This window comes from Ovis canadensis, chromosome 10, assembly GCF_042477335.2.
Source record: "Ovis canadensis isolate MfBH-ARS-UI-01 breed Bighorn chromosome 10, ARS-UI_OviCan_v2, whole genome shotgun sequence".
Lineage (NCBI taxonomy): Eukaryota > Metazoa > Chordata > Mammalia > Artiodactyla > Bovidae > Ovis > Ovis canadensis.
In genome coordinates, this window is record NC_091254.1 from 69,404,372 (window position 1) to 69,428,298 (window position 23,927).

Here is a 23,927-nt window from a genome sequence, read left to right on the forward strand (position 1 = left end):
ATTCCACATATATGCATTAATATACGATATATGTTTTTCTCTTCCTGACATCAGTCTGTATGACAGTCTCACAGGACATTGTAATTTTTCTTCATCCAAGCATGCAATCATTTCTATAAACATAAGTTGTGACAGGAATATTTGTGTTTCTGGTATGGAAGGAAGAAGAATTCTCTTCTTGATAGGCTTTAAATTCTCCTTCCCAAAGTTTAATGACTTAAAACAATGACAACATTCATCTTGTTCATAAATCTGTAATTCAGGCAGAGCTCAATGGTGATAGTTTCTTTCCCACTCGACATCAGCTGGGGCAGCTTGAAGTCTGGAGGCTAGAATCATCTGAAAATGTGCCCACTGATGGTTAGTGCTGGCTATTGACTGACTGAAACCATGACAGGAATTGTTGCCAAATATCATAGATACACGCGTTTCTGTATGTGGCCTGAGCGTCCTTACAACATAGTGACCAGTTTCCAAGGGTGAGCATTTTGAGAGAGAGAGGTGAAATGGGGGATTCAGGCAGTCATAAAAGCTAGTCCAGTTTCAAAGGGAAAAGAAGGAGACCTTAATTCTTGATGGAGGAGTGGCGATTTCTAAAAGCGCATGTATGACTAAAAATATCACTACCACCATTTTTAGAAAATGTCTACAGCCGATACTCTGGCTATTACAATAGCAATTTCTTCATCAAAATAAACTTCTCTGAGACTTCAAAAACCTCATTTCTTTTTAGCCTCAGACTCAGTCAGGCTTGGGTTCAGAATCTCACTATCAAAATGGGGTCCAGGCGTGATGAGCTCTGTAGGTGTGTCTCACCAGGTACAGCTTGTTCTTTTTTTTTTTTTTTTTTTTTACATGTACAGAGTGTGGCCAAGTCTTTAATTAGAGTTAAACCTTTATTAAACATAGGCAAATTCATACTGGGGAGAAATCAAACAAATGTGAACAATGTGGCAATGCCCCCCTCCCCCCTTTTTTTAAAAATTGGAGGATAATTGCTTTACAATGTTGTGTTGGTTTCTGCTGAGGTACAGCTTCTTGGTCGGAAGATATGTGAACTAGAGAGACAAATTATTTGCCTCCAATAATCAACATGCCACAAAAGGGCGTTAGGATAACTGCTAAGTTGTTGTTTCGACACTAAGTCACGTCCAGACTTTTCCCAACGCATGGACTGTAGCCTGCCAGGCTCCTCTGTCCATGGGATTTCCCAGGCAAGAATACTGGAATGGGTTGCTATTTCCTTCTCCAGGGAATCTTCCTGACCCAGAGATCAAACTTATGTCTCCTGCTCAGCAGGTGGATTCTTCACCACTGAACCACCTCAGAAGCTATAGATGTCCTTATTCCAAAATGGTGGTAGTGGTGGTGGAAATGTGAGACATGGTAGGCAGAGGGCCACTGAAATGTTGACTTCTAGTTAGATGTCAACTCCCACTGCCTGACACTGCTCTAGAGAATCTGCATAGAACTTCTCCCTGTGACCTGGGCTTCCTCACAGTATTTTTCAGTTGCAGTAGTCAAATGCGAGAGGACACTGGTCGTCTTTAAGCCAAATAACAAAAATCATCTGGACCAGTACTGTAAGATAGTACAGCAATTTCATCTGCTTTTATCAAAAAAGTAGCATTTTCTGGCTAACAGGTACCATCAACAAATGCTGTAGTTGAAAAGCAGAGTACTCTGTGGAATTAGCCATCAGTTTTGGCTGCATGTTTTCAAAAGATAACCTAGAAAGGTGTACTCATGCTTGTAGTTAAACAGTTATCTCAGGTGAAAGAAAAAGCACTGTGAGTTCGACTATTAGGGCAACTCTAGAAATACATGTCTTATATCAGAAGCTTAAACAGATGAGGAAGATTCTAAAATAGAAAGATTTTAATTTGGGGGGAATATGGTGGGGAAATAAGCAAGAAAAATATTCTGGTTCTCTGTTGGTGTGTAACTGTGAAAGCTTGGTGGCTTTTAATTTTTGTAGATTTTTTTTGATGATGGCCATTCTGATTGATGTGAGGTGATACCTCGTTGTAGTTTTGATAGGCATTTCTGTAATAATGAACAATGTTGAACATCTTTGCATGTGTTTATTAGCCATCTGCATGTCTTCCTTAGAGAAATATCTGTTTAGGAAGGTTCAAGAGGGTGGGGACATCTGTATACCTTTGATTGATTCATGTTGAGGTGTGGCAGAAGCTAACACAATATGGTAAAGCAATTATCCTCAAATTAAAAATAAAAAACAACTTAGTGGCTTAAAGGAGCCATTTCTTTTTAAAACTGTTTGTTTTTTAATTTAAATTAAAAAACTTTTTATTTTATATTGGCGTATGCTGTTGCTGCTGCTAAGTCGCTTCTGTCGTGTACGACTCTGTGCGACCCCATAGACGGCAGCCCACCAGGCTCCCCCGTCCCTGGGATTCTCCAGGCAAGAACACTGGAGTGGGTTGCCATTTCCTTCTCCAATGCACGAAAGGGCAAAGGGAAAGTGAAGCCGCTCAGTTGTGCCCAACTCCAATAGCTGATTAACAACGTGATAGTTTCAGGTGGACAGCAGAGGGACTCAGCCATACATATACATGTATCTTTTCTCCCCCAAACTCCCATCCCATCCAAGAAGGAACCACTTCTTTTTTTTTTCCTTTTCTCTCAATAATGTAGATCAGGAGTTTGGGAATGGCTTCATATGATGTCATCAGGTACAGCTCAGGCTGCAGCATTCATTTCCAAGATGGCCTTTTTGTGCACCTATTTGGTGCCTCAGAGCTCGTCAGCCTTTCAGTCCTTATGGTGTCTTTTCTAACAGGGTCTCTGCAGACCACTTAGGCTTCCTACAGCTTTGTAGTTTTAAGATGGTCAGATATTTTACATGATGGCTCAGAGTTCTCAGAGAATGCGTTCCAATAGACCCTGGTGGAAACTGCAAGTCTTCTAATAATCTAGCCTCAGAGGCCCCAGTATGTCACCTAGAATGTATTTTGTAGGTTAAGCAGGACACTAAGGCCAGTCAGAATTCAATGGGAAAAGTAGCAAGGAATTTGCAGTCAACATTAATCTGTCACAGTCCACCTTTTGGCCACAGATAATTTACATTTCTCCCCAAACACACCGTATGTTCATATATCTCAAAGCCTCTTAATCTCTGTTTTCAGCATGAGCTTGAAGTCTGGGATCTGATCGGCTCATTTAGGTCCAGGTGTGGATACATTTCTTAGGTGAATTTTCTTGAGTACAATTCTGAAGACCTGTGAGCTAGATGAGCTTCCTGTGTCTCTGCAACACCCGCCATGAGAATACAATGGTAGCACTGCCGTAGGAGAACCACAAGAGGCATTTTTATTCAAAAGTGGGATGGAACAGAAGTTACACAAGCAGCGCCTGGGTCAGAATAATGATGAGATCCAGCTACAGTGCAGACACGTCCTTGATTAGGGTCCAGTTCTCTCCCTGAGGATGATTCTCCATGGCTACTTGCTCTGCCTTCAGGACCTGCCCGCTGAATCAGCCTTCCTTTTCCACAAAGAAAGATCCTTATTTCTTGCTGACTAGTTTTCTTATTCTGCTTTCTCCCTCTCCTCTCACTCCCCAGTTCAAGTCTTCAAAGGCTTCTTTTCATTTCTAATTTCAAAGTAATATAATTTCTTTAAAAATTTTGTGGATTTATGTGTATCAAATTATAATCCACTCCATCCGTCCAAAGCCAGACCATGCTTCTTTTTAAAATCAACATTTTTTTTTTTTTAAATCTAGGTCCAAGAGTCGGATGCTTGAGAGTAATATTGCTAAGATTTTCAGAGGCCCTTCTGTCTAGGAGAAAGGACCTGAAAGGCAGGACCTCAAGGTCTTGAGAATCCTTGGTATACACACCCTTTCATCTTTCTTAGCCATGTCCTTGACATCATTACTTTACAAGGATGCTTTACTGGTGCCGCCCCAAACTTGGTGCTTACTTGGAGTTCATTTCTTATGTTGAGAGTCTTTTGCTGATTAGAAAAACTAAGATTTAACAGGTTTATTTTCAGGAAGAGACTCACAGAATTAGAGAATGATCTTATGGTTGCCAGAGTGGAAGGGTGGGGGAAAGGGATAGTTAGGGAGTTTGGGATGGACCTGTACACACTGCTTTATTTAAAATGGATAAGCAACAAGGACCTACTATAGAGCACAGGGAACTCTGTTCAATGTTATATGGCAGCCTTTGGCAAGGAAGTTTGAGGGGGAATGGATACACACTTATGTATGGCTGAGTTCCTTTGCTGTTCACCTGAAGCTATTACAGCATTGTTAATCGGCTATTGTAGTTCAGTAGTTAAGTCGTGTCAAACTCTTTGCGATCCCATGAACTGCAGCACATCAGGTTTCCCTGTCCTTCACAATCTCCCTGAGTCCCTTGAGTTGGCGATGCCATCCAATCATGTTATCCTCTGCCATCCCCTTCTCCTCTTGCCTTCAATCATTCCCAGCATCAGGGTCTTTTCTAAGAAGTCGGCTCTTCGCATCAGGTGGCCAAAGTATTGGAACCTCAGCTTCAGGATCAGGCCATCCAATGAATATTCAGAGTTGATTTCCTTTAGGATTGACCAGTTTGATTTCCTTCCTGTCTGAGGGACTCTCAAGAGTCTTCTCCAGCACCGCAGTTCAAAAGCATCAATTCTTCTGTGCTCAGCCTTCTTTATGGTTCACCTTTCATATCCATACGTGACCACTGGAAAAACCATACCTTTGGCTGTATGGACCTTTGTTGGCAATGTCTCTGCTTTTTAGTATGCTGTCTAGGTTTGCCATAGCTTTTCTTCCAAGGAGTAAGCATCTTTTAGTTTCATGGCTGCAATCACCATCTGCAGTGATTTGGAGCCCAAGAAAATAAAGTCTGTCACTGTTTCACTGTTTCCCCATCTATTTGCCATGAAGTGATGGAACCTGATGCCATGATCTTTGTTTTTTGAATGTTGAGTTTTAAGCCAGTTTTTCACTCTCCTCTTTTACCTTGATCAAGAGGCCCTTTAGTTCCTCTTCACTTTCTGCCATTAGGGTGGTATCATCTGCATATCTGAGGTTGTTATTTCTCCCGGCAATCTTGGTTCCAGCCTGTGAGTCATCCAGCCTAGCATTTCGCATTATGTACTCTGCGTATAAGTTAAATAAGCAGGGTGGCAGCCTTGATATACTCTTTTCCAGTTTTGCACCAGTCTTAGTTTCAGGAATTTGAAGTGTCAGTCAAGGAATAAAACTTCTATCTGTTGCAGAGTTTTTAGGTATCAAAAGTTGCATGTGTATTGGTTGTTTTTGCTCTGATACTAAATTTAAAGGAATGGAAATAGGATCACTAAAAATATCCAAATCAATTATCACATTTGTTGCTGAATATTCCTAGGCACTGAAACACTAGATATTTGCTTAACTGACTAATGAATTTTATGTGTATTTGGCTTTTCTTGAATTTTAGAGAAACATAGGACTTGTATCTTAAACCGCAGATAGTGTATATTTGGGAAAATGGAGCCAAAAAGAGCAGAAATTTCCAGTCTTATTTGGCTCTGGCTTAATGGTGGAAAAATGCATGGGAAACTCACACTTTGGAGTTTGTTCCTACAGTCTGGCTAGTGTCATTTCTGCAACTCCCTGCTGATATAAGAGAAAATAGGATCTAGGCTCCCCAATAATTAAGACCCAGTGGGAAAGAAAGAAAACTATTCAAAATCCCCATTCTACATATGTCCAACATTGCTTTGATTTTTAAAATCTTCCTAAAATAAAACATGAGCAAGAGAAGTTTCTTCCCCAGAAATTGAAGACACACTTAAAATTTTATGTCACTTTAAAGGGAACTTTTTAAAGACACATTTCTAACTATAATGAGAACTTTGAGATCCATTTCTAACACTAATCAGTAGCTAGAACTATAAAATTCTTTTTATTTGGGCATGTGAGATGTCAGGCCTCTCTGAAAAACTGATGCATTTATTTATGTGTGTAACTGAAAGCTTTTAAATTTGTTAAAGGAGCATAAAATCTACTTGCTCACTAGGGCCAATTTTTTTTTTCTCAAGCTTTCTAAACTTCTTTGTGTAGACAGTTGAGTCTTAATCTTACCACAGTCTAGCTTTTACCATTTTCCCAGCAGCCTGATAACTATTGGCATTAAGCTTTCATTCTCAGGCTTAGACAGACATGCTTCTGCCCAGCACACACACAGAACTGATGGCAGTAATGAGATAATGACTTGATAACATACATATGTTCCTTACTCTTTGAGTATGAGCTTGGGTGAGTATCAGTTATGACAGATTTGGACTCCTTATCCAAGTTGGGCTAAGCCAAGCTGAATATCATTGGCAATTTTCTCTTACAAGTAAGATATTTCTCATGAAGCAGCTAACTTCTGACTTAGAAATAATTATTTTTAAAACCAATGTATTTCTGTTTATATATTCAGAGGTAATGATCAGTGAAATGACAAAACTTTTGAAGAAGCTCTTGCTCCTTTAGAAGTTGGACGATGATCAGACAGACCAAATGAAAAAAGGCTTGTTCATGAAAATACAGAGGTTAGAGAAGGCAATCAATAAGTTTTCATTTTCTTAGAGGGAGGAGAAGATGTAGTAAATAAAATTCTGATTAGCAAAGTATGACTACTACTGACTTTGTGAGAAGTACATTGACCACAGTTAGAACACACCAAACTTGATATTCTGTGCAGAGTCTGGTGTTAGCTGTGCTAAACTGTTCTATGTGTCCCCATCCCCTGCTACTTTTGGGATGGGAAGAATATGTCTGGGTTATATCTAGAATTTGGAGTTGGAAGACCTGTCAAGTTAATCTAGTCAAGTTAAGATGCTTTGCTCAATTCTCTTGGAGATAGTGACTGACTTGAGACTTTTGACCCAACTTAGTGTGTTTTTGGTACTCCATGCTGACAAGCTGAATCCTGCTGTTTTTATTCTTCCTCAACTATCTTTTGGGAATTAATGATTTTTTTTACTCTAGTTACTGAAGAAACACACTTGCCTTATGCTAGGAATGATGCAAGTTAGAATGAAGAAGATAAAGCTCTATCCTCAATGTACACTCTAGACAGAGATGAACAAGAAACAAAATATTGAAATACAATGAAACAAGTAATAAAATTAGTGTATTAAAGAGTGCTATGGGAGTATGAAGAAAAGAAGGTAGAACCACTTTGAGGAACAAGTACAGTTTCACAGAAGAGGTAATGTTGAATTGAGATTTAACTGGAATTTAAAGGTGACTGGAAATTTCTAGGCAAAATAGTGGGAGGACATATTCTAAATGGAGTAAAGCGGAAGAACACTAGAATGGAAGTCTGAAGAAGCTCATGTCTCAGTCTTGTTCTCAACCCCTAGAAGGAGGGGAACACAGACAATGATTCCACTGTGGGAAAACTAGGAGAAATGTTGAGACTGGGTTGTTTTGGGAAAGAGTAGACAGTAGATGCTGGCACGGTGGAGGCTGTTGCCCTGCTAACCATCAATAGTAATACAGCACCAAGGAATGAAATCAAGTGGGTCAAACCAGTGTTAGGAGAAATAGGACCTGCCAATATTCTAAATATATGTGATGTTAAGACACTGATAGGAAATGGACCAACAATTTAGTAATAAGGAAAAGAAGTCAGGGTACTAGATGAAAAGTGAGGAGTAAGGGGTGAGGAATGAAGGTACCAGTGGATGTGCTGTGCTGTGCTTAGTCGCTCAGTTGTGTCCGACTCTTTGTGACCCCATGGACTGTAACCCCTCAGACATGTCTGTCCATGAGGGTTCTCCAGGCTAGAATACTAGAGTGGTTTGCCAAGCCCTCCCCCAGGGGATCTTCCCAACCCAGGGATTGAACCCAGGTCTCCTGCATTGCAGGTGGATTCTTTACCATCTGAGCTACTAGCAACATCCAAGAATACTGGAGTGGGTAGCCTATCCCTTCTCCAGGAGATCATCCCAACCCAGGAATTGAACCAGGGTCTTCTGCCTTCCAGGTGGATTCTTTGCCAGAGGGTACAAGTAGATAGAGCAGACAATTCCAGAGTGATTTAATGAGAACAGGAATCTGTTTTTTATCCACATTCCAAGCAGGCAACAAGGCTATAGGTTGTTTACTTGAAGGAGCTGCATAATTGGAAAGCTGAGAGAACACTCTTGTATGGAAGATGTTCTGAGAACTTGTGCTGGAGCGGGGGGAAATGAGGCCAGAGAGGTAGACAGTGATAAAATCATGGAAGCTCTTACAGTTCGTAAGGGGTTTGGAATTTCCCTGAAGGCATTTAGAAGCCACTGAAGGACCCAGAGCAGGGAGATTTGCATTTTAGACAATTTCCTAGAAGCAGTGTCCAAGATGATTGGGGGTATAGGCAGTGAAATGAAATATAGAGTTATGCATTAGAAGACTGTATTAATAATTGTGATGCAAGATTAGGAGGACCTGAGTTAAGACTGATAAAATAGGCAGTGAGAAAGAGCAGGATTTGAAATACACTTAGGCATCAAAATAGACATATAAAAATGACATGTAAGAGGTGAGAGAGAGTGGAAAATTGAGCTTATTTTCAGTATTCAAGGAAATCAACCCTGAATAGTCATTGGAAGGACTGATGCTGAAGTTTCAATACTTTGGTCACTTGATCTGACAACCTGACTCACTGGAAAAGATCCTGATGTTGGGAAAGACTGAGGGCAGGAGGAGAAGGGGCGACAGAGGATGACATGGTTGGATGGCATCACCGACTCAATGGACATGAATTTGAGCAAACTCCGGGAGATAGTGAAGGACCGGGAAGCCGGGCATGCTGCAGTCCATGGGGTCACAAAGAGTTGGACATGACTGAGTGACGGGACAACAACAACTACTCTAACAACTTGAAAACCTCAGTGCACTTGACCCAATAAAGGTTTATTTTTTTGGCTTGTGGCGCAGTCCAGTACACATTGGTAGTGGTAGGTGGGAGTGCCATTGTTTCAAATCATTCCTTCGGGGAACCAAACACCTTCCATTTCTTGGCTCTGCAAGCCCCTAGGCCCTCAGAGTCCTCCTCTGATCCTCCATCCAGCTGGTTGACACAGAAGGAGAAAGAATGCAGAGGACTGTGGGGAGCTTTTGAGAGTCCACTCGTGGAGATTTTGTATGTCACTTCTGTCACATTCATTGATCTGAACTTATACACATGGCCATACCTAATGGCAAAGGAGCCTGGGAAATACGCACAGGCTCAATAGTTGTGGCACATGGGCTTAGTTGCTGTGAGGCATGTGGGATCTTCCTGAACCAGGAAGATTGAACCCATGTCTCCTACATTGGCAGGTGGATTCTTTACCACTGAGCCACCAGGGAAACCCCCAATAGAATTTTAGAGCTCCCCAGTGCCGGGGTCCAGCCCCGGTGGATCCAGGGAATTCGAAGGGTGGACGGCGTTGGCGTGGAAAGACTTGTTTATTGATTGATATAAGATCAGATTAAGAAATTATAGTGTAGTAGGAAGATTAAGTGGAGGAAGAGGGCTGAATAGCTTGGTTTACGCGGAAGACCAATAAAATTCCAGACAAGGAATCTGCACCATCTACGTTGGGCCACGGGCGCTCACTTGAATATCTAAGGGTGCCTCACCTTAGGCTCCCTTTCGCGCGGGTCTTAACAGCCAGGGCAAGTAAGTAGACTTGGCGGGCTTCCGCGCCCCAGGTGGAAATTCAGCCTGAAAGTAAAGAGCAGAGGGAGGGAAAGAGAGAGAAGAAGAGAGAGAGACATGGGGGGAGCCAGAGTCCCAAAAAACCAGGCCGAGAGACTAGTTCGAGAAACTGGTCCGAGAAGCTGGTCCCATCCTTTATTGTTCAGAAGGCCTTTTATACTTTTGATAAAACATGGAGATCAATGGGTAACACAAAATTATGTAGCGTTCGCAGCCCAGACTCTTTCTGTATATCATTTTGTATACAAAAGGTCTCAGGTGATTTACATTATCTTCTGGCCAAGAGGCTTGTTAACACTTTTTGGCTCTCTTCCTTAATGAATGTTATTTTTGTTTCCCCTGAAGTGTTTTTCTTTAATCTACATCTCCTTAAAGCGCTAAAGTTACATCCCTATAGAACAAAGGCGCAGTGGGTTATAACAAAGAAGGTACTTAACTCAAAGATCGAATGTTGCTAATACAAGGTCTACTACTTGTTTTTCTATATACCAACTATATCTAAAAATAAAGGATATGAAAATTTAGCAGCAAGTGTTGGCTCAACAAATGAAGCCTTTAATCAGTCCTATTCTAATGATTTTGACTCCTAGGAAGCCCCTACATTCCTAGGATGTTTTAAGCTTCCTGTGCCACCTGCGGTCAGGAGGCCTCAAACAATCACATGCGCAGCTATACGAGTCCTGCAGGCAGGCTAGAAAGCCATCAGAGGGGTTTTTGGATTGAAACACTCTTTCAAATGCAGAAGACTAAAGCCCTGAATTGACTTTTTCCAGAAAATGTCAGGAGTGGAAAAGCAGAGCACAAAAACCGGCAGATTTTTGTTGGGGTACATGCTTAGGAATTTCCAGAGGGGTCCCTGAAGTCTGAGCACGCCTTGCGTATGTCAGCTTCCTTCCTCATGACCTTGTCACGGGCGGGATTCCTCACACTGGCTCCTGGCACCCCAGGTGGCTGAGTGATAAAGAATCTGCCTGCCAAGCAGGAGAAACATGCTCAATCCCTGGGTCGGGACGTCCACCTGGAAAAGGAAATGGCAACCCACTCCAGTATTCTTGCTTGGGAAATCCCAAGGACAGAGGAGCCTGGCAGGCTACAGTCCATGGGATCACAAAGAGTCAGACACAACTTAATGACCTAAGCAGCAACAACTGGGAAATGAGGTATCTCTGGATGTCCAAAAGGAGGAGAATATAAACTTGCTGAAGACACAAGCACAGTCTGCCCTTCCAAACACCAAGTACCTTTTTCGGTATCCTTCCTCCAATAGCAGACATTCTTTTTGCAAGAGAAACAACCTAAGGTCCCATCTTGTCATTCACCTTGCTCAGAGTGCAAAATCTCCAGAGTATTTTTAGTGAGAGATGTGGCTTCTCATAGTTTGGTGAGTTGAAGAGGAAACTAACCAACATTCTACCTGCTCTCCACCCATATACAATGGTGCGTGAGTTCTCAGTGCTTCAATCATGTCAGACTCTTTGTGACCCAATGGACAGTAGCCTGCCAGGCTCCTCTGTCCATGGGATTTCCCAGGAATGAATACTGGACTGGATTGCCATTTCGTCCTCCAGAGGATCTTCCCGACCCAGGGTTTGAACCCACGTCTCCTGCATCTCCTGCATTACAGAGGATTCTTTACCCACTGAGCCACCAGGAAAGACTATACAATGGTGTAATAGAGACCAAATAAGTACAAACAAACACTTCCATTTAGAAGAAGGCAGAGTGAGTAGCAGTCAGTTACTGGTGAAATTCAGTGGATAGACATCATGAAAGATGGTCCCTTATCTTGAAGGTAAGGGAAGTTTCTTGATTAGTCCCAATTCTGCTGTCTTGGAGAAACTCCGTGGTTCATGACCCCTAGTTCTGTTCCCTGGGAGATTGTCACTTGTCCATATCTTCCTTGACCACATCTGAAGTAGATGGTGGGAAGTTTGCCTTTCTTGAAGGATGCACAGCTTTCATACCCCATTCTTACTCGAAAGATATCTTAAGGTTCACTGAAAACTTATGTGCATTATTACACCAGGTTCACAATTTCTTTGTCAGTACAACTGTCTCGAAAATTAAGGGATACCTCAGAGATATTTTGGCTTTGGTTCCAGACTACTACAGTAAAGTGGATATCACAATATAGGGAGTCACATGAAATTTTTGTTTTTCTAGTGTGTAAAAGTTATGTATACCCATGGCTGATTCATGTCAATGTACGGCAAAAACCACCACAATATTATAAAGTAATTAGCCTCCAATTAAAATAAATTAATTAATTTATTAAAAAATAGTTGTTTACACTATGTACTAGAGTCTGTTGTGCAATAACATTAGTCTAAAAAATGTACCTACCTTCGCATGTAAGAATTAAAGATTTAAAAATTTAAAATAAAAAATAAAAAATAAAAAATGTACCTACCTTAATTAACAAATATTTTATTGCTAAAAAATGCTAATCATCATCTGCGTCTTGAGCAAGTCCTAATCTTTTTGCTAGTAGAGGGACTTGCTTTGATGTTGATGGCTGATGGTTGTTGCTGAAGTTTGGGGTGGCTGTGGCAGTTTCTAAAATAAGACAACAATGAAGTATACCACATCAACTGACTCCTCCTTTCAAAGCTGATTTCTCTGTCATATGTAATGCTGTTTGATAGTATCTGACCCATAGTAGAACTTCTTTCAAGGTGGAAGTCAACCCTCTCAAATCCTGCCACTGCTTTATCAACTTAGTTTATGTGATATTCTAAATCCTTTGTTGTCATTTCAACAATCTTCAGAGCCTCTTTATCAGGAGTAGATGCCATCTCAACTGCTCATTCACAAGAAGCAACTCTCCATCCATTAAAGTTTTGTGATGAGATTACAGCAAGTAAGCCCCATTTTCAGATCCCACTTCTAATTCTAGTTCTCTTGCTATTTCTACCACATCTGAAGTTACTTTCTTCACTGAAGTCTTGAACCCCTCAAAGCATCTAGGAAGGTTGGAATCAACTTCTTACAATCTCCTATTCATGTTGATATTTTGACATCTTATGAATCATGAATATTCTCAATGGCATTTAGAGTGGTGAATCCTTTTCAAAGGGTTTTCAATTTAATGTGCCCAGATTCATTAGAGGAATCACTATCTCTGGCATTTATAGTCTCTGAAATAATAAGACTTAAACATTGCAACTATTCCTTGATTCATGGGCTTCAGAATGGATGTCGTGTTAGCAGGCATGAAAACAACATGAATCTCCTTGTACATTTCCATCAGAGCTCTTGGGTGATGAGGTGCATTGTCAATGAACAATAATATTTGAAAGAACTGTTTTAATAAGCAGTAGGTTTCAACAGTGGGTTTCAAATATTCAGGAAACCATGTTGTCAACAGCTGTGCTGTGATCCAGGCTTTATTGTTGCATTTATAGACCACAGGCAGAGTTGATTTAGCATATTTCTTAAGGGCTCTGAGGTTTTTAGAATGGGAAATAAACATTGGCTTCAACTTAAAGTCACCATCTGCATTAGCCTCTAACAAGAGAGTCAGCCTGCTGCTTGAAGCTTTAAAGCCAGGCTTTAACTTTTTCTCTCTAGATATGAAAGTCCAAGATAGCCTCTTCTAATATAAGGCTGTTTCATTGACATTGAAAATCTGTTGTTTAGGGTAGCCACCTTCATTAGTTATCTTAGGTAGATCTGGATAACTTGCTGCGGCTTGTACATCAACCCTTCCACTTCACCTTGCATTTTTCTATTATAGAGAGAGTTTCTTCCTTTTACACCTCATGCCCAACTTCTGTTAGCTTCAAAATTTTCTTCTGCAGTGCTCTCACCTCACTCAGTCTTCATAGAATTGAACAGAGTTAGGACCTTGCACTGGATTAGACTTTGGCTTAACAGAATGTTGTGGCTGGTTTGATCTTCTATCCAGGCCACTAGAACTTTCTCCATATCAGCAATAAGGCTGTTTAGTTTTCTTATCATTCATGTGTTTGCTGGAGTAGCCCTTTTGATTCCCTTTGAGAACTTTTCCTTTGTATTCCCGACTTGGCTAACAGTTTGGAGAAAGAGGCCTAGCTATCAGCCTGTCTTGGCTTTAGACGTGCTTTCCTTCCTAAGCTTAATCATTTGTAGCTTTAGATTTAAAGTCAGGGACAGTGTTCAAATTTCAAGCTTCACTTGAATGTTTTAGAGGACACTGAAGAGTTGTTAACTGGCCTAATTTCAGTATTGTTGTGTCTCAGTGAGTCGCATGTCCAAAAAGAGGGAGAGACAGAATGGCTAGTTGGTGGAACAGCCATAGTACAAGAACATTTATTGATTCAGTGTGCTGTCTTATATGAGCATGGTTTGTGGAGGGCCAAAAAAATTCTAATATTAATATTAAAGATTGCAGATCACCATAATAAATGTAATAATAATGATAAGTTTGAAATACTGTGAGACCAAAATTTGACACAGAGACAGAGAGCAAATACTATTAAAAAAATAGCATGGATAGACTAGCTTGTATAGTCAAAGCTATGGTTTTTCCAATAGTAAAGTACAGATGTGAGAGTTGAACCATAAAGAAGGCTGAGTGCTGGAGAACTGATGCTTTTGAACTGTGGTGCTGGAGAAGACTCTTGAGATTCCCTTGGACAGCAAGGAGATTAAACCAGTCAATCCTAAAAGAAATCAACTCTGACTATTCATTAGAAGGACTGATGCTGAAGTTCCGATAATTTGGCACCCTGATGTGAAGAGCTGACTCATTGGAAAAGACTCTGATGCTGGGAAAGATTGAAGGCATGAAGAGAAGGGGGTGACAGAGGGTGAGATGGTTGGATGGCATTTCAATGGACATGAGTTTGAGCAAACTCTGGGAGACAGTGAAGGACAAGGAAGATTGGCATGCTGCAGTTCGTGGGGTTGTAAAGAGTTGGTCATGACTTAGTGACTAAACAACAAACATTTGCTTTTATTTTTCCTTAAAAATAATTTTCTCACTCCACTATTTCTCTTAATGTATTAGAAGCAACCTGAGGCTCTCTGCAACAATAAACATCAGGAATAGGTTAGGGCCCTTATTCAGTCTTTGCAACAAGGTTGATTTATTTTGTTTCACTGAGAAATTTTACTGAACAGTTTTTGCTGGAAGCTTTTCTCAGTGTTCTGTTACTAGATGTCCAGGAGCGGTAGATGTTTCTAAACTTCTGTACTTTCTTCTTTTTAAGTTTTGCTTAAAATAAGACAGTTCTTTTTAAAGCTCATCTCCTTCTTGTACCTATGTCTTGCCTAAGGCAGCCAGTAGTAATAGGTAACACAAAGCATTCCGATTCTTTCTAGCTCCTGCTCCGAGACGTTCAGATTTTGTTGTTGTGTGGATAACAGGCAACTCTTTTATTAAATAGTTCGCAGTTGTATAACATATATTGCCATCTTTTCAGAACTTGTGACAACTGCTTCTTTACTGCTTGGTTTCCAACTGGTAAGTCACTGCTACGCGTTTTCAGTGTTTGTTATCAGAATTCCTTACCTCAAGAAACCAATTTATTGGGTTGGCCAAAATTTCATTTGAGTTTTTCCATAAGATATTACAAAAAACCAGAGTGAAATTTTTGGCCAACTCAATAATTGGGAAGGTAAGCCTTTATAATTCTCCAAACCTCAACTCCTCAATATAATAAAGATGTATTTCTTTCTCATCTATCAGCTTGCTAAGGGTCTGTTCTACGGGAAGACTTTATTCTATGTCATTCAGGGACCTCTGCTGCTTTCCTGTAGTGCCTCTTTCACCCTAGAGGTTCTGAGTCTTCTGCTGGGTTCTGTGCATGTCTGGCTATCAGGCAAATGCACAGAGTGTGAAGGTTTAAGATCTGGAAGTAGTATATTTCATTTAAATCCACATTCTTTTGGTAGGATCAGTAACATGGCCATACCTAACTGCAAAGGAGGCTGGGAAATATTTTCTATCTGAGTACAAAGAGAGAAAGAAAGGATGCATCATAATTGGCCTGGTAGATGAGTAGAGTGTACTATTTCCTTTGGTAAGAAACATTGTGTGCAGCAGGTTTTAGATATATATGTTTAGAGGAGGAGAGTGAGTTAGGACAGATGGTTGTTTGATGTAAACCTATTGATTTTTGAGATGTCTCATTCATGCAGTAAGAGAGTGCAGGAAGTGATTGCAAACATTGATCTGGAGCTCTGATTAAAGGCATCATTTTTAGAAATAGGTTGGTGGTGATTTACACACAGATAACTAACTTACGAACTCAGCATAATTTTGTTGCTTTTACCAGAAAGATGTTGTGGGAAAACCTGTGTGAACTTTTTGGCTGAGCCAATACGGTTTCTGTTGATTCTCAATCTCCAATTTCTCTTACTCTCAGACTACTTCTCTGTCCCACCCCAAATGCTTTTTATCCCATTTTATGCTTTCTCTTTCTCTTTTTCCTTCTTTCACATTTTTACACATTTCACATTTTCACACATTCTTCCTCTTTTTTTCCTCACCTTCTCCTTTATCCTCTTCATTCTGCCAGTACCCCCCTATTTGAAGTGTCTAAAACTTTGTATTTTGACAATTAGAATTTTAAACAATAGAAGTTTTACATTAAGTATACCATTGTAAATACATGTATTCATTTTAATAGTAGCCTAGAAAATCCATAGACCTTGATTGCTACCACATGTATTTATATTTGAATTGGCAAGACATTTTCTCATAGAGATGGGTAGCAACTCTGGATTTCATTTTTCTAAGCTTACAGTACTGATATATTTCCAAGTTAGTGTCCAATACAGTTAATCTCCAGAGTTTTTCCAGTTTGCTCTAACTGCAGCAGATGTCTGTATATTCTCCTTATATCTCATTGCAACAGGCATACAAGAAAGATGAATTTTGCATTTGGTTTTGTCTACTTAATAAACAGTTACAGGAGTTATCATGGCTAGGCTTATTATTAGAGTCATTAGAAGTGGCTGAAAGAAATAACTTTTAGTAAATTTTATGTAGTTGAGTGAACTGCTGGCTCCGTGAAAGGAACACAAAAGGCAATTGGAATAAAAAAGAGACAATGGTGTTTAAAGAGGTCACTGATGATGCTGGTTGGATAGTATCACCGACTTGATGGACGAGGGTTTGAGCAAATTCTGGGAGTTGGTGATGGACAGGGAAGCCTAGTGTGCTGCAGTCCATGGAGTCACAAAGAGCCAAACACGACTGAGCAACGGAACTGAACTGAATGATACCAAGGATTTATAGTTAAAGGAGCTATGACATCTAATAAACATCATGGGGAGTCCCTACTAGTAGTGAGGAAAGTATACTTCGGGTCACAAATGAAACGAAAAATTCTCCCAGTCAGAATATCATGCATGAAGTTGACATGAGTCATCTGTGAATGTTGCCTCACCATCTGTGAAGAACCTAAGATGGAAGCCTGCAAATAGTCTAGTTTGGAGATGTTGTCAGAGCTCTATAGGTATCTTCACATAAAATATTTTGGGGGTTCTTTTTCTCCTCCTCACTTCATGTTAAGGCCTTTGTGGTATCACTTGGAAGGAGTCTAATCTAAAGACAGGACTTACTTCACTCCATTGCTTCTCTGAAGCATCAGTGTAAAGAGAAGAGCCAAGTTAAAATCAGTGTTATTGATGCTTTTGAACTGTGGTGTTGGAGAAGACTCTTGAGAGTCCCTTGGACTGCAAGGAGATCCAACCAGTCCATTCTGAAGGAGATCAGTCCTGGGTGTTCACTGGAACGACTGATGTTGAAGCTGAAACTCCAATACTTTGGCCACCTGATGCGAAGAGCTGACTCATTAGAAAAGACCCTGGTGCTGGGAGGGACTGGGGGCAGGAGGAGAAGGAGACGACAGAGGATGAGATGGTTGGATGGCATCACTGACTCAATGACATAGGTTTGGGTGGACTCTGGGAGTTGGTGATGGACAGGGAGGCCTCGCATGCTGCAGTTCATGGGGTCACGTAGAGTTGGACACGACTGAGAGACTGAATTGACTGATTGATTGAAAGGAGTGTTAAAGTTACTTGAACCGTTGTATGTGATCCTACTTCCAGGGTTAGTGATGGATTGTGTGTTCAGTTGCTCAATTGTGTCTGACTCTTTGCGACTTTACAGATTGTAGCCTGCCAGCCTCCTCTGTCCATAGAATTCTACAGGCGAGAATACTGGAGTGAGTTGCCATTTCCTTCTCCAGGGGATCTTCCCGACCCGGGGATCAAACCAGCATCTTCTGTGTCTCCTGCATTGGTAGGCTGATTCTTTGCTACTGAGCCACCTGGGAAACCCAGGGATGGATTACATAGTCTAAAAATCCTCATAGTGAAAACTATGTAGGTGCTGTAAGCAACAACAACAGCTGCTGCTGCTGCTGCTGCTAAGTCGCTCAGTCGTGTCCAACTCTGTGTGACCCCATGGACTGCAGCCTACCAGGCTTCTCCATCCATGGGAGTTTCCAAAAGTGGGGTGTCATTGCCTTCTCCAACAACAGCAAAACCATTTCCCCCCTAAATATTGTATTTATTTATTTATTTGGCTGTGTGAGGTCTTAGTTGTGGCACATGGGATCTTTGTTTCATCCGTCAGGCAGGATCTTTTCTTGCAGTGCACAGACTCTCTAGTTGTGGCACTCAAGCTCAGTAGTTGTGGTGCTTGAGCTTAGTTTCTCCATGGCATGTGGGATCTTAATTCCCTGACCAGGTATCGAACCCCATGGCCCCTGCACTGCAAGGTCTATTCTTAACCACTGAGCCATAGAAAAGTACCCCCAAACCACTTTTAATGTATTGCTTACACCACAAAGAAGGAAGAGAACATTTTAAGGAACAGAAAAAAGAGAAAAGAATATAGCAAGAATAAATTAACCAGCTGAAACAAAAGTGGTGGGTTAAAAGAATCTCAGACTACCTTGGCAGCAAAAGTCAAAGTCCAGGGTTTTGGTTTCTATGGGGAGAAACCAAATGGATAAGGAGAGCAGTTGAACTTAAGATCTTCCTAGAATCCTGGGCCCCTTGAAGGGACTATGCCTTCAGTGACAATGTGGCCATAAAAATCTCTGCTTGCTCAAAGCTGAAGTTAAACTTATTTGTCCCTATCTCTGTTTTCAGGCTTCCCAGGTGGCACTAGTGGTAAAGAACCCACCTGGCAATGCAGGAGATATAAGAGATATGGATTTGATCCTTGGGTTGGGAAGATCCCCTGGAGAAGGAAATGGCAATCCACTCCAGTTCTTGTGCCTGGAGAATCCGGCGGGCACAGGGGTCTAGTGGGCTACAATCCGTAGGGTCACAAAGTGTCAGACATGACTGAAGTAACAGCATGAATGCATGCGTCTGCTCTTAAATGGGCCTGGAGTCTAACTTTATGTTACTAGTGTAATTCACAAAACCCACGTTAATACACTAATTAAATGTCCTTCCAGAATACATAAGGTAATCTTACATCCTGTAGAAACAGACACAAATCTCTTTTTAGAAAAGCATACTAGATCCAGAGTTCCACAAATTAAAATTTAAAAATCAAATCTATTACCCCTAGGAAAAAAAAGGAAGAAACAAGTGATGAGAGTTGGGAAAAATAATAAATTTATGCCCTCAAGGGCTTCCTCTGGAGAGGAACCCACTAATATTAGCAACTCACTCCAATATTATTGCCTAGGGAATCCCATGGAGAGAGGAGCCTGGAGGGCTACAGTCCATGGGGTCGCAAATGGGGTCTAAACTAAGGACTTCAGATCCTGGTATTATCTGAAATACAATATAATTATGTATAACATAATATATAAATAGAATATGAAGCTGAAAAAGTAAGAAAAATACATTAAAATGTTAAAAAGAAAAAATTCAGAAATAAAATGTGATCTTTGAAATTATGACAAATTTCTACTCATGGTAATGGGTAACTAGATAATTTTACCAACTATTACTGTGAGTAAAGGAACAAAAATAAGACTTTCTGTATTCTGAAGACTTCTTAATAAAAACTAGAATACAAGAGGTGATGGTCATTTTTTCCCATATGGATAGCCAGTTGGAAATATTATCCTTTCTCCTTTGAATTACCTCATCATCTTGATGAAAATCAACTGACCACATGACTGAGTTTATTTATGAACCCTCTGTTTTGCTTCAGTGATCTATTTTATTTATCCTATGTCATAGCTACTGTCTTTGTTATTGTAGTTTTATAGTTGTTCTTGAAATTAGGTAGCATAAATCCTTCAGCTTTGTTCTTCTTTTTAAAAATTAGTTTGAAAAGTAGTGAGAACAGACATCCTTCCTTTCCTTTGCCCCAGAATCTTAGGTGGGGAAACAGTCAATGTTTCCCCACTAATTATGATACTAACTGTAGGCTTTCTGCAAAGGTCCTTTATCACATTGAGAAAGTTCTCATCTATTTTTAGGTTACTGAGAATTTTTGTCAAGAATGGATTTTTAATTTTGTCAAATGCTTTCTCTGCATATATTCCAGATTGTATGTATGGTTTTCCTTGTCTGGTCTGTTGATATAGTAAAATACAGTGATTGTATATTGAATGTTGGACCAACTTTGCATTACTGTGTCATTGCAGTAACGACCCCCTTGGTCATGATGTATTATCCATTTTACATACTCAGAGGTTTCATTGCTAATATTTTGTTAAGGATATTCATATCTGTGTTTCTGAAGGATATTTGTCTGTAGTTCTTCTTGAAATATCAAGTTTTGTTATAAGGTTTCAGGCTGGTCTAAACAACTGAAATATTTTCTTCTCTCTTTTCTGAAGGTGTTTGTGTAATATTATTTTTATATCTTCTTAGGTGTTTGATCGGAGAAGGCAATGGCACCCTACTCCAGTACTCTTGCCTGGAAAATCTCATGGATGGAGCAGCCTGGTAGGTTGCAGTCCATGGGGTCACTAAGAGTCACACGACTGAGCGACTTCACTTTCACTTTTCACTTTCATGCATTGGAGTAGGAAATGGCAAGCCATTCCAGTGTTCTTACCTGGAGAATCCCAGGGGTGGAGGAGCCTGGTGGGCGGCCGTCTATGGGGTCGCACAGAGTCGGACACGACTGAAGCCACTTAGCAGCAGCAGCAGCAGCAGCAGCAGCAGCAGCAGCAGCAGCAGCAGCAGCAGCAGGTGTTTGATAGCATTCTCCAGTAAATCCATGATTTTTCTATTTACTTTCTTTTACTCAGCTGTTTCTAAGATTTTACTGCCTGCTTTTCCATCCTTCCTGGCAATCCTAAACTTTGAACTTCTCAAGCTCTTAAGATTGTGGCTTTCTACTTGAGTTCTATTCTCTCCATGTCAAATGGACCTGAGAAGACAGGTATAATAAAAAGCCATGTAAATGTAAATGTTACCTTTGCTGTTTCCTTATTTAGGTTTTGAATTCTTTGCCATTACTTTTCTCTGTATTCAACTATTTTCCAGTGCCTTCAAATAGTTTTTATTTTTATTTATTTTTTCTTTTCTTTTCTTTTTTTTTTAATTTTAAAATCTTTAATTCTTACAGGCATTCCTGTAAGAACATGAACCCCCCTCCCACCTCCCTCCCCATTACATCTCTGTGGGTCATCCCCATGCACCAGCCCCAAGCATGCTGTATCCTGCTTGTTATCTGGGGGAGTGTTTAGTTGATATGAACTACTCCTCTATCGAAAGCCAAATCAATTTTTATCATAAGATCTTTTTAACTCCTAAGCTAACTTATCATTAGGAGTAGTTTACTTCATAAAATAGTGAGCTTACTGTGGCCTGCCGTCTATGGGGTCGCAGAGTCGGACACAACGGAGCAACTGAACTGAACTGAACTGAACCTGGAATATTCAAACAGGGGCTGTCTGAAAAATTGATCAATAGCTATGTAGCACATGGCACATATAACACATTGTGCTAATTGAAGTGAGTTTTGGGTTAGATGAAAACAAGATTGGATGTACTAAGTATTTATCACTTCAAATTGTATCTGAAAGTGTGAACAGTTCAGTCCTGTAATCAACAAAATATAGTATTTTTGGTACTTGTCATAGAACTTAACCTTGACCTTATGGCCACTAGAACATTAAAAATTTTACTGAGAGAAATTGTATTTATTTATTGCTTTTTAAAGAGTATGCTATTCATGCATACCTCACAGGTCATTTGAAAATAGGCCAGGGACAGTATAGTGTTGTATTTACAAGTATAGTTTCTGGGGTTGCATTGCTAAGATTTGAATATGTACTCTGCTGCTTTTTACCTATGTGATTTTAGGCAAAATGCTTAAATTTTTAATACTTCTCTAATCTATCAAATGAAGATGAGAATAATGCTTTTCATAGCATTGTTATATTCAATGTATGATGCATGATAAGTGCTGAGAAAATTTCTGACACATAGAAAATATTTAAAATGTCAGCTATTTTAACCAGAGACCTCAATTCCTGAGCCCAATTATGTTCTGATTTCATAAATCCGTGTTCCATTACACCATCACTTTGCAGGAAGGCTCACTAAAAGAAAGTGTTATAAACTTATTATGACCAGGTAATAACATTATCTCCGTTTTATAGGTGAGGAAACAGATGCCTAGAGAGTTTTGTAGTTTGTCCAAGGCCACTTCATCAGTATAAGCACTTATCCCCAGACTTGCATGATTCCAAGCCCTGCTGTTAACTGCTCAGCTATGTTTTAGCTGGCCTAATCAACCTCAAACAGGACCTTGCATAGACTGGCTTGTTAGGCAACTACAAGTAATCGTTATACTCCTTTTTAGGGTTCACATTTACTTCCATATGACGGGGGATGAATTTAGCTCTTCTGCTTGAGGTTAAAACATAAATTTCATGGGGTTCTGATGAGCTAATGCAAGCACAAACTCACTTTGACAGGTGGAAATAAAATCAGTACGATTGTTATCACTATCTTACAATTGCCCCGATAACTGATAATTGTTTCAGTAATGACACTGGTAGAATTCTGCGCATGGAAAACGCTATGAAAGGGCAACTTAGTTTTTCTTCCTTGTATTCCAGTAGGATTTGTTCACATTCTCCCAGTCAGATAAGAATCTCCAGTGCTGGATGACCTACTGTCTGGTAGCCCAAGAGTTATGGGGTTTCCCATGTCGACTAAAAAAATGCACAACTGAAAACTTGAGAGTTATGTTTTATTCTGTGGGCATTCTTAGAACCTCACACCTGGGAGACAGCATCGTAAATAACTCTGGGAAAACTGTTCTGGGGAGGCAAGGAGGGGAGCCAGAATACATAGGAATTTCTGCAAAAAAGTACAGGCAGTCAGAACATCAAAAGATTATTGTTAATTACAGAGAAAACTAGAAATCTCCAGTGAAAGAATTTAGTGCTTTTCTGTGTATGGAAAGATTCAAGAGTTTGGGCTCATTGTAATAATTCTTTAGCTATCTGGGGCCAATATCCTGTATTTCTTTATTTTTTAAAAAGTTTTTTAAAATTGAAGTATAGTTGATTACAATGTTGTGTTAAATTTCTGCTGTACAGCAAAGTGACTCAGTTATACACACATATATTTTCTTTTCTATATTATTTTCCATTATGGTTTATCTCAGGATATTGAATCAGAGAAGGCACTGGCGACCCACTCCAGTACTCTTGCCTGGAAAATCCCCTGGATGAAGGAGCCTGGTGGGCTGCAGTCCATGCGGTTGCAAAGGGTCAGACACGACTGAGCAACTTCACTTCCACTTTCATGCATTGGAGAAGGAAACGGCAACTCACTCCAGTGTTCCTGCCTGGAGAATCCCAGGGACGAGGGAGCCTGGTGGGCTGCCGTCTATGGGGTGGCACAGAGTCGGACATGACTGGTGCGACTTAGCAGCAGCAGCAGCAGGATGTTGAATATAGCTCTCTGTGCTATACAGTTCGTTGTTTATCCATTCTATATGGTCGCTGGGAGTTTGGTTTAGTAGCATCCTTGTTTTTTCATCCTGAGAATCCTCAGGCTGTACCATCTGGGGTGACTACTGTCTGATGACTGCTAGATGGAGGGCATTTTTTGGTTTCTGTCCTGAGTTCCCTCAGGGTTCACCATTGGGGTGGTCATAATATGATGACCAGGGCTTCCCTGATAGCTCAGTTGGTAAAAGAATCCACCTGCAATGCAGGAGACTCCAGTTCAATTCCTAGGTCGGGAAGATCCACTGGAGAAGGGATAGGCTACCCACTCCAGTATGCTTATGTTTCCCACTGTGGCTCAGCTGGTAAAGAATCTGCCTGCAATGTGGAAGACCTGGGTTCAATCCCTG

General features: G+C 40.4%; 1 long non-coding RNA gene across 1 annotated transcript in view; it reads left to right on the top strand.

Moving 5' to 3' along the window:
* Window positions 1-21,018, top strand: part of LOC138446653 (uncharacterized) — a 47,008-nt gene extending 25,990 nt beyond the window's left edge. The window contains exon 2 of the long non-coding RNA XR_011259491.1: window positions 20,474-21,018. This is a non-coding gene — a long non-coding RNA (uncharacterized lncRNA). The remainder of the gene's footprint in view (window positions 1-20,473) is intronic.
* Window positions 21,019-23,927: the final 2,909 nt, after the last annotated feature.